Raw genomic sequence first — 12162 nt, forward strand, 5'->3', positions numbered from 1 at the left:
CCAAATTCTGAACCATGACAGAAACCCGACCATGAAGGTGGAACACAGGCTGGGCTGAGAAACCTGGTACCACCACTTCCAGGGCTTTGTCTCTGAAATGAGCCACATGCAGGTGCAGCTGTGCAGTGCGACGTGGACACCACCACCGGAGAAGCCAGCCCAGCCCCAGAGACCCCAGCTCAGTTCTGTGAGCACATTACCCAAAGGTGTCTCCTCAGGTTGTCTGCTTTCCAAGTGTCATCTTTGGTTTTTCTCTAAAAAGAAAAACAGAAAGAACTTCTGTTTTTACATTTGCTATTTTTAATTTATTTAAGCAACACAGAAAAAAGTTCATCAAGTTAGAAATTTTATGGCTTTAAATAACTAACTTTGTATGCTCTAGTGAGCTGCTTTTTCTTTAGGCCATTTAAGTCAACGGCAATTAGTCCTTGATATGCAAGAAGTTACTGTCTGCCTACTGGAATGAAAGGCAAGAGAAATACAGATTTTCAGAAATCATTCACCAGTCTAAAATCACCAATAAACAATTGTAAGGTGCTCCTTTGGCTGCTTCACAATATAAAGTCCCTGCTGCTTTAAGGCTTGGGCACAGACTGCACTCACCCCTCACCTTGCCCACAACACCCGGGACCCTCCCCAGGCCAGGCCTGAGCCGGACACCGCGGGATGCTGAGGGAGTCACTCAGCAAGCCGGCCAAGGGCTTCCCGCCAGAGAGCAAGACAAATTCATCCTGTTTCATTTTCCCTTTGAGAGGCACTGCCTTAAGGGGTACAACTAAAGGAAAATTTGGTTGGTTCCAAATTTAAAGCAAATGCACAAATGAAAAATAAAAACTTATTCATGAGGAAGCCACCAAACATCTTCCTTGTGATGTGAAAATTAAGCACACAGGAAGAGCTCAAGAAAGCCCCTCAGCACATTAATTAGGAAAGAGTGAAAAATCAGTTATAAGAATCTAGCCAAAGTATACAATATTCACAAAATTTACTGTGATGTACTATCATTAGAAAACATATTCTTTTTTGATAAATTGGTCTATATAACAAAATGAGTCCACAGTAAGGGAGTGTGTAAGATGATCAGCTGCAATTACTGTAACTATAACTTACACTTTCTGAAATGTAAAATCTTTTCTCTCTCAAGCTACGAGCTCTGCATAGAGGTTATGATGTTCTCCAAACAAACAGTCCAAACTTCACACAGTTCAAACTCCAAACACATGGTCCAAAGACAGTGTGTGCTGCTGGAAGGGTTGACGACAGGGCAGAAACCCCTCTGCGCAGGTGGAACAGCCCCAGCTCAGGCTGGGTGTCTTAGGCAGCCCCCCTGGTCCCACTCATTTCCAGAAAGCAGTTTCCCCAAAGCACACAGATCCGCAGAAGGAATACCACATCCCAGCCAAACAGCTCGACCACCTGGGCCTGCCTCCAAGCCCCTCAGCACATGGCACTGACTCCCACAAGGTCTTGGGGTGTCCTGGACTGGCAGCACAGTGCCCCTCCCACCATCAGCACCCAGCGCCAGCTCAGCTCAGCAAAGGCGAAAGTGGAATATCCACTAACTAGCTGGATGCATGTTCAGGAGTGCTTAGAGGAAGTGAGCGGCCTTGCTTACTACCCCATGTGGGAAACAGTCATGGTTCCTTGAGCCTGGGTGCTAGCACACTTCCCCACAGGGCTGGTCTGCCTCCCAAGCCTGGCTGCATGGGTCAGACACACCCATCACCACGTCTAACTCTGCCACGGTCTGCCTCCCAAGCCTGGCTGCATGGGTCAGACACACCCATCACCACGTCTAACTCTGCCACGGTTCCTGACCCCACACGTCCCGTGCAATTCCACAGCCACGAACCCAGCACAGGATCTCACGTAGTGGCAGACACAGCGCCTAACTGTCTACAGCACCCCTGGCCAGGCCCAGTCCAGGGGGTCTAGTTTGAAGCACCAGGGGTGGTGACCCTGCCTGACACCAGCAAGAATTCCCAGAACTGCAGGTTGGAGTGAGCAGAGCCCTGGAGACACAGAAGGGAGGTGACAGTCTAACTGGCACATTCGCCAAATGACCCACAAGGGGTGAGGCTGGTTCACACAGTTCTAGGACCGAGATAGAACTTACCTTTGACTACCTTGTTTTTTAATTATCCCTCATACTAGAAATGATTTTAATTATCAAATTCAATTGTTTAGGAACAAACTATGAATGTGGCCTATTCAATTTCTTGGCTGCTTTTCCTTTTCCTTATCTGCTGTTTAAATGCTGCCTCCATGGCAATAAAGTGGCCTGGGAAGAAAACAATCATCAAGGAAACTGAGATTACTGACTGAGCCCCTGTTATTCCCTACAACCCCCACATTCACGCTTTACCATCAGCTCACGCCTGAGAGCTCGTAGGACGTTCACACTGCAGATGACAAACTCCTGGTCTTAGAGTCCATGTATCTGCAGACGAGAGCCCTGCTGTGGGGGTGCTGCACCAGCTCTGACAGCACTGAGTCAGAGGCCCATCCTGCCTGAGGGCTGCATTTCCAAGGTTCCAGAGACACAGTCCTGGGTTGTGCAGACACCCAGACATCTGAGAGGCACAGAGGAAAGACACACAATTGTAAATGTGATAAGAAATGGGGACAGGTCTGTCCAGGTGTTGGCCAAACTGTCATTCTTTTGAAAGCCAGTCAGTCTCTTCCTGCAGGAGACCCACACAAGTGGGTCAGTAAGGGCCAGCCCTCAGAGAGTCCAGTGCGGTCACACCACAACAGCCAGCCGCTCCACAGGTAGGGGGCAGCAGCCCTCACTGACCTGAGCAGTTCACACAAGCAGATGGTGAGCCGCTTAACACAGTAGTTTGTATTTCACATCAGCATTTCAAAGGGAGGGTAGAGATTTATTCTAAGGATAACCTAAACACAAACTACATGTATCTACATATGTAGTTACTTATGTACATACATTTAGATTTCTGTAGACACATATCTACTTCTAACCCTAACCCAAACCCGAATCCTAACCCTAACCCTAAACGCTCACCATCACCCATATATCACCGTATCCTTGAACCTCAATCTCACTCTTGACCTCACATCAGAGGCAGACCTGAACTCTAATCACACCCCAATTTTCCACATAAACCTAACAAAACACTTAACCAAACCCTAGCACTGGCCCCTGGATCTGACCCCTCACCATCATCATCGTCATCACCCACATATCACCGTAACCCTGAACCTCAATCTTGCCCTCGCCCTCACATCAGAGCCTGACCCTAACTCTAACCGCAACCTTATCTTCCAAGTAAACCTAACTGAATGCCTAACCATAACCCTAGCCCTGGCCAGAGGACCTGACCCTTCACCAACACCATCTATGTCACCCACACATCACCATAACCCTGAAGCTCAATCTTGCCCTCGTCCTCACATCAGAGTCGGATCCTAACTCTAACTGTAACCCTATTCTTTCCGTACACCTTACCGAATACCTACCCAAACCCTAGCCCTGCCCCTGGACCTGACCACTCACCATCACCATCAACGTCACTCACGCTTCACCATAACCCTAAATTTCAATCTTGCCCTCTCTCGCATATCAGAACTGGACCTTAACTCTAACTGTAACCCTATCTTCCCCGTACACATTACCAAACACCTAGCCCAAACCCTAGCCCTGGCCTGTGGACATTACCTCTCACTGTCACCATCAATGGCTACACCTCACCATAACCCTGAACCTCTATCTCGCCCTCGCCTTCACATCATAGCTGGACCCTAACTCTAACCGTAACCCTATCCACCCCGTACACCTTACCAAACACCTAACCCTAACCTTAGACCTGACCCCTGGAACTGAACCCTCACCAAAAGCATCAACATCACCCACACCACACAGTAACACTGAAGTTCAATCTCACCCTCGCCCTAATATCAGAGCCAGACCCTAACACTAACTTATAACCATATCCTCCCTGTAAAACTTACCAAACACCTAACCCTAAAACTAGCCCTGAACACTTGACCATCGATGTAAACCACGCCTCACCATAACCCTGAAACTCTACCTCACCCTCACCCTCACATCAGAACAGGACCCGAACTGTAAACTTAATCCTATCCTCCCCGTAAACCTTACTGATCACCTAACCCTAACCCTAGCCCTGGACCCTGGACCTGACCCTCACCGCCACCACTGACATCACCCACACTTCACCGTAAATCTGAAGCTCAATCTCACTGTCACCCTCACATCAGAGCTGGACCCTAACTCTAACCGCAACCCTCCATGTAAACCTTACCAATCGCCTAACCCTAACTTTAGCCCTGGCCCCTGGACCTGACCCCCCACCATCACCATTGACATCACCCATGTTTCACTTTAAATCTGCTCAATCTCACCATCGCCCTCACATCAGAGCTGGACCCTAACTCTAACCGCAAACCTATGTTCCATGTAAATCTAACCAAACACTTAACCCTAACCCTAGCCCTGGCCCCTGGACCTTACTCCTCACTGTCAGCATTGATGTCACCCACAACTCACCTTATTCCTGAAGCCCAATCTCGCCATTGCCCTCCCATCAGAGCCAGAACCTAACTCTAACTATATGCCAATCCTACCCATACAGCTTCCTGAACACCTAACACTGACCCTAGCCCTATACCCTGAACCTGACCTTTTACTGTCACCATCGACTTCACCCAGGCCACACCGTAACCCTGAAGCTCTACCTCACCCTCGCCATCACATCACAGCCATACTGCAACTCTAACTCTAACCCTATCCTCCCCATACACCTTACCGAACACCTAAGCCTAACCTTAGACCTGGGCCCTGGACCTGACCCCTCACCATCACCATCAAATGCACCCATTCCTCCCCTTAACCCTGAACCTCAATCACGGCCTCGCCCTCACATCAGAGGCAGACCCAAACTCTAACTTTAACCCTGTCCTCCCCATACACCTAACCAATAACCTAACCCTAGCCCTGGACCAAGAACCTGAGCCCTCACTGAAACCATGGATGTCCCCCACACATCACCATAACCCTGAAGCTCAATCACACCCTCGTCCACACATCAGAGCTGGACTGGAACTTTCACCATAACCCAATACTCCCCTTATACCTTACCGAACACCTAACCCTAGCCCTGATCACTGAACCTGACCCTTCACCATCACCATCGATGTCATGCAACATAACCCTGAACCTCAATCTTGCCCTTGCCCTCATATCAGAGCCGGACTCTAACTCTAACCATAGCCTTGTCCTCCCTGTAAAGCCTACCAAACACTGAACCCTAACCCTAGCCCTGGACCCTGGACCTGACCCCTCACTGTCACCATCAACATCACCCACATATCACTGTAACCATGAAGCTCTACCTCGACCTCACCCTGACATCAGAGCCATACTGTAACTCTAACCATAACCCTATCCTGCCTGTACACCTTTCTGAACACCTAAACCTAACCTGAACCCTGGCCCTGGGACCTTACCCCTCACTGTCACCATCAACATCACCCGCATATCACTGTACCCTTGAACCTCAATCTCGCTCTTGTCGTCACATCATAGGTGGACCTGAACTCTAACCACACACCAGTATCTTCCATGTAAACTTAACTGAATACTTAACCCTAACCCTAGCACTGGCCCCTGGACTTGACCCCTCACCATCACCATCACCCACATATCACTGTAACCCTGAAGTTCAATCTCGCCCGCACCCTCACATCAGAGCCAGACCCTAACTCTACCTGTAACCTTATCCATGCCATACACCTTAACAAACACATAACCCTAACCCTAGCCCTGGCCCCTGGACCTGACCCCTCACCATCAGCATTGACATCACCCACACCTCATCGTAATCCTGAACCTCAATCTTGCCCTCATTCTAACATTACCCTCGGACCCTGACTCTAACCGAAATCCTTTCCACCCCGTACCCTTTACATGAAACCTAATCCTTATCCCTAGGCCTGACACCTGAACCCAGCCCCTCACTGTCACCATCAACGCTACCCCCATGTCAACATAACCCTAAACCTCAATCTCGCCCTCGCCCTTATATTAATCCTCATCCCCAACTCTAACTGTAACCCTATCCTACCCGTTCCCCACACCAGAACACTAACCCTAACGCTAGGCCCAGCCTGGGAACTCAGCCCCTCACCATCACCCTTGACATCACCCACACCTCACCATAACCCTGAACTTTAGACTCATCCTCACCCTAACATTTCCCCAGATCCTAACTCTAACCATAAGCCTATCCTTTCCATACCTCCTACCAGACACCTAACCCTTACCGTAACCCCAGGCCCTGAACCCAATCCCTCAGCATCATCATCAACGTCACCCACACTTCATCATAACTCTGAACTTCAATCTCGCCATCACCCTAACATTAGACCTGGTCCCTAATAACCCTAAACCTATCCCCTAATCCTAACCCTGACAACCCTATACCTAAAACCCTAAAATCCTAACCCCCACTCCAATCCTAATCGATAACCCTAACCATAAACCCAACCTGCACCCTAACCCATACTGTAACCCTAACCCTGACCAGTACCCTCACTAACCCCTCCTCTCATTCCTATCCCCTGATTTTAAACCAAATCCCTAAGACAAACTACTCCTCACTGGTTTTCAAACCTCTATTTCTTAAATTCTAGTAATTAACATTCTAATCCTAAATATCTAAATTCTTAAATCCCAAAGCTCTGAACTGTTAAATTTCCAAATTTAAGCTAGTAATCTGAGTGAAGTTAAAAGAGAACACACCAGGACACAAACATGTTTTTTGTATACATGAGCAATGAATAATCTCAAAAGGAATTTTTTTAATTCCATATTAAATAATGTCAAGATTAATGAAATACTTAGGATTAGAGATATTCAAGGTGTAAGTCTTGTACATTGAAAATTATAAAACATTGGTGATTTAAAAACTAAAGAAGAGCTAAATAAATGTAAAGTCCACCCATATTGATGGAAAGACTTACATACTGTTAAGGGGCAATGGCAAAAATTCCACCTAGCGTCAACATGATTCCTTTGAAATTTCACACAGACTTTAATGCGCCAGCCAATCCTGACACATGGAATTTCAAGGGGCCCCAAAGAGCCCTTGAAAACAATCTTGAAATAGAAAATCAAAGCTGAAGGCTCATGCCTCCCAAAATCAAATCTTAGTACAAAGTAACAGTAAACAAAACACTGTGACACGCATAAAGGCACACAGTTGGCCCTTGGGCAGCAGGGGTGTGAACAGCCCAGGTCCACTTGAGAAGACTTTTTCCACAAATATTTTGAAAAAATGTTTAAAGACTTGGGAAAATTTGAAAGATTTGCTTTTTTCTAGCTTACCTTACTGTTAGAATACAGCACAAAATATATATTATGTACAACATGTGTGTTGATTGACTGTTTATATTATTGGTAAGGCTTTCAGTCAAAAGAGATGACCAGATTTAGGCTAACTTAAGCTTTGGGGTAGTCAGATGTTTTATGTGGATTCCGACTCTGTGGGATGTCAGCTACACAAACCCCCATGTTGTTCAAAGGTCAACTGTATGTACAGATCAACAGAACTGAGAGGAAAGCCCAGAAATTACCCCAACCATCTACAATCATTTAGTTTCTGACAAGGGTGGACAACATTAAATTAGGGAAAGAATGGTCTCTTCGGTAAATGGTGCTGGGCAAATGGCTGTCCACGTGCAGAGAAATGAAACTGGACCCTTAATACATACCAGATACAAAAATAAACTCAAGATAAAGGGCTTACATGTAATAGGTAAAATTAGACTCTAGAAGAAAACATGAGGATAAACGTTCATGACCTTGGATTTAGCCATGGTTTCTCAGATCTGACACCAAAGGACAAGCAACAGAAGAAAGCTAAATTAGAGTTCCCCCAAATTAAAACCTTTTCTGCATCAAAAGTCACCAATCAGAATGTGAAAAGCAGCCACAGAATGGAAGAAAATACCTGCACATTGTACATCTGACAGGAGCCTGTTATCCAGAAAGCACCACAAACTCATACAGGGCAACAAGAGAACACACAAATTTTTAAAGTGGACAAAAGACTCCAGGTAAGATACACAAACGATCAACAAGCACATGACCAGGCATCACACAGCATTAGTCATAATGGAAATGCAAATTAAACCACAATGGCTCCCCTGCATGCATGCATCAATGGCCATACTCAGGAAAATTAAATATCACATGTTGCCAAGGATTTAGAGGAATTGGAGCCCGTAATCTTTGCTTGTGGAAATGTAAAATGTGCAACCTGTGTACAACAGCTTGGCATTTCCTCATAATATAAAATACAATTACCTAATTCTGGGTAAACACCCACTCTAGATAAATACCCAAAAGAAATCAAAATGTTGTTCAAACAGAAACTGGCCCGTGAGTTCTTGGCAGCACTGAACATCCATAGCAAAAAGGTAGAAACAACTCAAATGCCAATCAAGATGTAAATGGATGAACAAGACAGTGTTGACCGATAAACTGCATTATTCTGCCAAATACAGAAATAAAGAAAAATGGTCCTAAGCTCTTTGAAAACGGTGGGGGGTCCCCAGAAACTTGAACATAGAATTAACATGATTAGCAATTCAATTTCAGGGCATTTGCCCAAGTGACACAAAAGCAGGGACTTAGATAGTTGCACACCCATGTTCACAGATGCATGATTCACAACAGCCAAAAGGTGGAGACGACCTGGGTGTCCACAGACAAAAAGATGAACAAAATGTGGTCTCTACACAGTGGAGTGAATAAGGGAGTCCTGGCACCTGCTGCACAGATGGACCCCAAAGCCATTATGCTCAGTGAAATGCCCCCCTCAAAGAAGGACAAATATTATGTGATAACACTTATGTGAGGTCCCGGAGAGCCCAACTGAGGGAAAGTCTTGGGAACAGTTCCAGAAAAAGGAAACTGCATCAGGACAGAAAGACATGTGCACACAGCTGGGGCGCGTGGTGACAGCTGCGGTGGGTCTGTGCACTGGATCATCATGTGGAGACCCTAATGCTTCCTTCATTTGGGGTCAGGTGGTGGTTCCCTGGGAATGTGTCCCTGTTTGGGGTAGACGCTCCAGCATTTTGTGTGAAGTGGGTAAAGTGAGATGCTGGGGAATTCAGTATAAAGAGAATTTGTACTGACACTGCAAGTTTTCTGTATTCTTGAAATTGCTGGAAAATAAATTACTTTGCAAAACAACCATAAGAAGAGCAGAGCAGACATCACACTGCATCAACAGGGGCCAAGCCTCCACATCCAGTTCACCCGAAGGGGACACTACTCACCTTGCAGGGGTCACTAGAAGGCACGTGGGAGGATCCCCTGTAGCCACTGGGCCTTGGGATGACCTGACGTACAAACAGCGGGATTTTAGAATTCCAATTTCCCACACCACTCCACCAAAGACCTTGTTAGAACTAAAAATGAATTCAATAAACTTGTAAGAGATGAAATCAACATACAAAAGTAGGTTGCTTGTATTCACTAATAACCGACCATCAGAGAGATTAAGAAAGCAATGCCCTTTGAAACTGCATCATAAAGTATAAAGTGCTGTGGGTAAAACTGCAGTATTTCCAGAATCTCTTGTCTGGCCTCAGTGCATCACCTTATCAGCAGGTGTTTCCAAGGGGTGGAGAGAAGTAGTCCGTCTCTCTATCAACAGGTGATTTCAAGGGCGAGCGAGTGCATATCTGGACTGCAGACGTTCAGCAGGGCCCCTTCTTCTGCAGCCAGGTTGTGAGAGACACTGGCGAGCAGGAGTGTATGGCTGCTAGTAAGTAAGGAACTGGTTTCTCCCACTTTATTTCTCCCTTCGACTGATTTCCGTTCAAAGGTGCTTTGCCCCAGAATTTTCCCCTGGAGTTACAGGTACCTAAGAACAAGCTTAACCAAGGAGGCCGGAGGCCTGAGCTCTGAAAACTGTGGACACTGTGGACGTGGACGGGAAGTTAGGTTATGACAAGTCCCCTCGGCCCACAGCACCGTGCAGACTCCGTGCGACCCCCACTAAAAGTCCGTCGCACTCCTCACAGAAGCAGACACCCCGCAGTCTGGATGGAACCCCACAGGACCCTATCCCCACAGCCGTCCTGGGAAAGCAGAGCCGGGGCGTCGCGCCCTGACCGCCCAGGACACTGAGACCCCGCGTGGCGGCAGAGCAGACGCGGGTGCGGAAACAGGACACCGGGCGCCCTCCGCCCCCCAAACCCGCTCTGCCCAAGAGGCCGGCTCACGAGGCCCGGGCGCAGGCCGCGGGTGGGGGCCGCCCTCGGGGAGCCGGGCTGGGTCAGCGCCGCGCTGCGCCCCGGGGGCCTCCCAGGCGGCCGCCACCCCGGGGACCCTTCCCAGGAAACCTCCCCGTGTGCTCGGCGCACAGCAAGGGCTGCGCCCCGGTAAGCGGGCCGCCGCAGCAGCCACGTCCCCTGACCCCACTCCCGTCTCAGAGCCTCGTCAGGAAGGACGCCTGGAGCCGGAGGGCGTCCCGCAGGTGCGGCCCGTCCACGGGGGCCCGGGGCCAGGAGCGCGCGGCGCGGAGACACGGGCTCGCGGGGACGCACTGGGCGCCGCACAGCCGCCCCGGCCCCGCACCGCCCGCCGCACCCGCGACCCGAACTCACCCGCGCCCGCCGCGTCCCCAGACTCCGCGAAGACCCCGTTCCCCGCCGCAGGCCCTTCCTCCCCCGGCCCCTGGAAGGGAGCGCTCGGCAGGCGGCGCACGGGGAGCCTCTCCTCACCTTTCCGTTCCGCGGCTCCCGAGGAAACCGAGCCGTCACTGCGGGCGCGGCCCGCGGGGTCCCGAGTCCGCCGCGAAGCCGGAGGAATCCCGGCTCCGTCAGCGCGAGGAGGAATGTCCCGCGGCCAGAACGCGCATGCGCCTCGCGGGTCCACAATGAGAGCATTGGCGCGCTCACAGCCCGGGAAAGGTGGCGCCCCCTCGTGGCTAAACTGATGAACCACAAAACTTTGGAAATTCAAACCCCAATGGGCACGAATTTTCCGTGTCTTCTCCAGTTCGTTAGAGACCATACGGAATGAAAGGAAGGTAGATACAAGCTATACAACTCATGCAAAAATTCACTCAGAATTGTCCATGGACAAATTTTAAATGCAAAATTTCAGAAATTCTAGATAAGAGCAAGAAAATCTACCCAATCTTGCTGATGACTTTTAACACACAACACCAAAAGCCTAAACACAAAAGAAAAATAATTAATCACGTGGGTTATATAGAATTATAATTTTCTACTCTAAAAACCTTGTTCAGAGGACCCAAAGACAAGACAGAAACTGGGAGAAAATATTTGCAAAATACATATTTGATAAAGAATTTGTACTCAAGATACTTTAAAAATCCATAAAACAAAAAAGAACCATTAAAAAATATTTTACCATTAAAAAAAATAAGTCTCACCTTAGGATCCAAAATTGCTGCTCCAGTATTTAGACAACTGCTTAGAAAACCTATGTCCCAACAAAAACCACCATGCGATTTTACACAGTAGCTCTATTATAATGCCTAAAAACTTACAGATATAAGAATGTTCTCCAGTAGATGAATGGGGTAGCAAATTGGGGTACATCCATGGGAAGGAGAGCAGAATATGCCACCCCAAAGTATGCTTCTTTGGCACAGGGTTATGTTGGGCTGATTAATTTTTAAAAACAGCAGACAGAGAGACTCTCTGGAAATTGACTGTCTTGGCCCCAAATGTCCAACCCACCGGCCCACACCCTGCAGCCCACCTGGCTAGAGTGGGGGTGGTCACTGAGCTCAGGAGACTTGGGGTTGCCAGAGCAGTTGGCAGCTGGACACATGCTAGATGCATGGGAGCCCTGTAGTCGTGGCGGGGGAGGCATGCCAGGCTGATGGCGGGGCTCCCTGGGGCCCAGGTGGCTGCATAGCCGGGACCTTCCCCAGGGTGCTCCATGTACCACTGTGTCCATGTCCTGAGTGGAGGGCAGCCTCCCCAGGGCTGCTGGAGACCTGGGTACTGCAGGACATGGCAGAACCCTGGACCCAGGACAAGATGCTCTGGTGGGAACCATGGGGCCCTCATTTGGACATGCATCTGAGTCACTGCCCTGGCTGGGTGGGGAGGCCTCGGGGGTGCCCT

General features: G+C 48.7%; 1 long non-coding RNA gene across 1 annotated transcript; it reads right to left on the reverse strand.

Moving 5' to 3' along the window:
• Positions 1-159: 159 nt before the first annotated feature.
• LOC140848635 (uncharacterized) lies at positions 160-10908 on the reverse strand. Its single transcript, XR_012129723.1, has 4 exons — positions 10783-10908; positions 9331-9393; positions 2366-2573; positions 160-254 (listed from the first exon to the last, which is right to left on the reverse strand). It is a non-coding gene; the product is annotated as an uncharacterized lncRNA (long non-coding RNA).
• Positions 10909-12162: the final 1254 nt, after the last annotated feature.

Source organism: Manis javanica, chromosome 4 (genome assembly GCF_040802235.1).
Source record: "Manis javanica isolate MJ-LG chromosome 4, MJ_LKY, whole genome shotgun sequence".
NCBI lineage: Eukaryota > Metazoa > Chordata > Mammalia > Pholidota > Manidae > Manis > Manis javanica.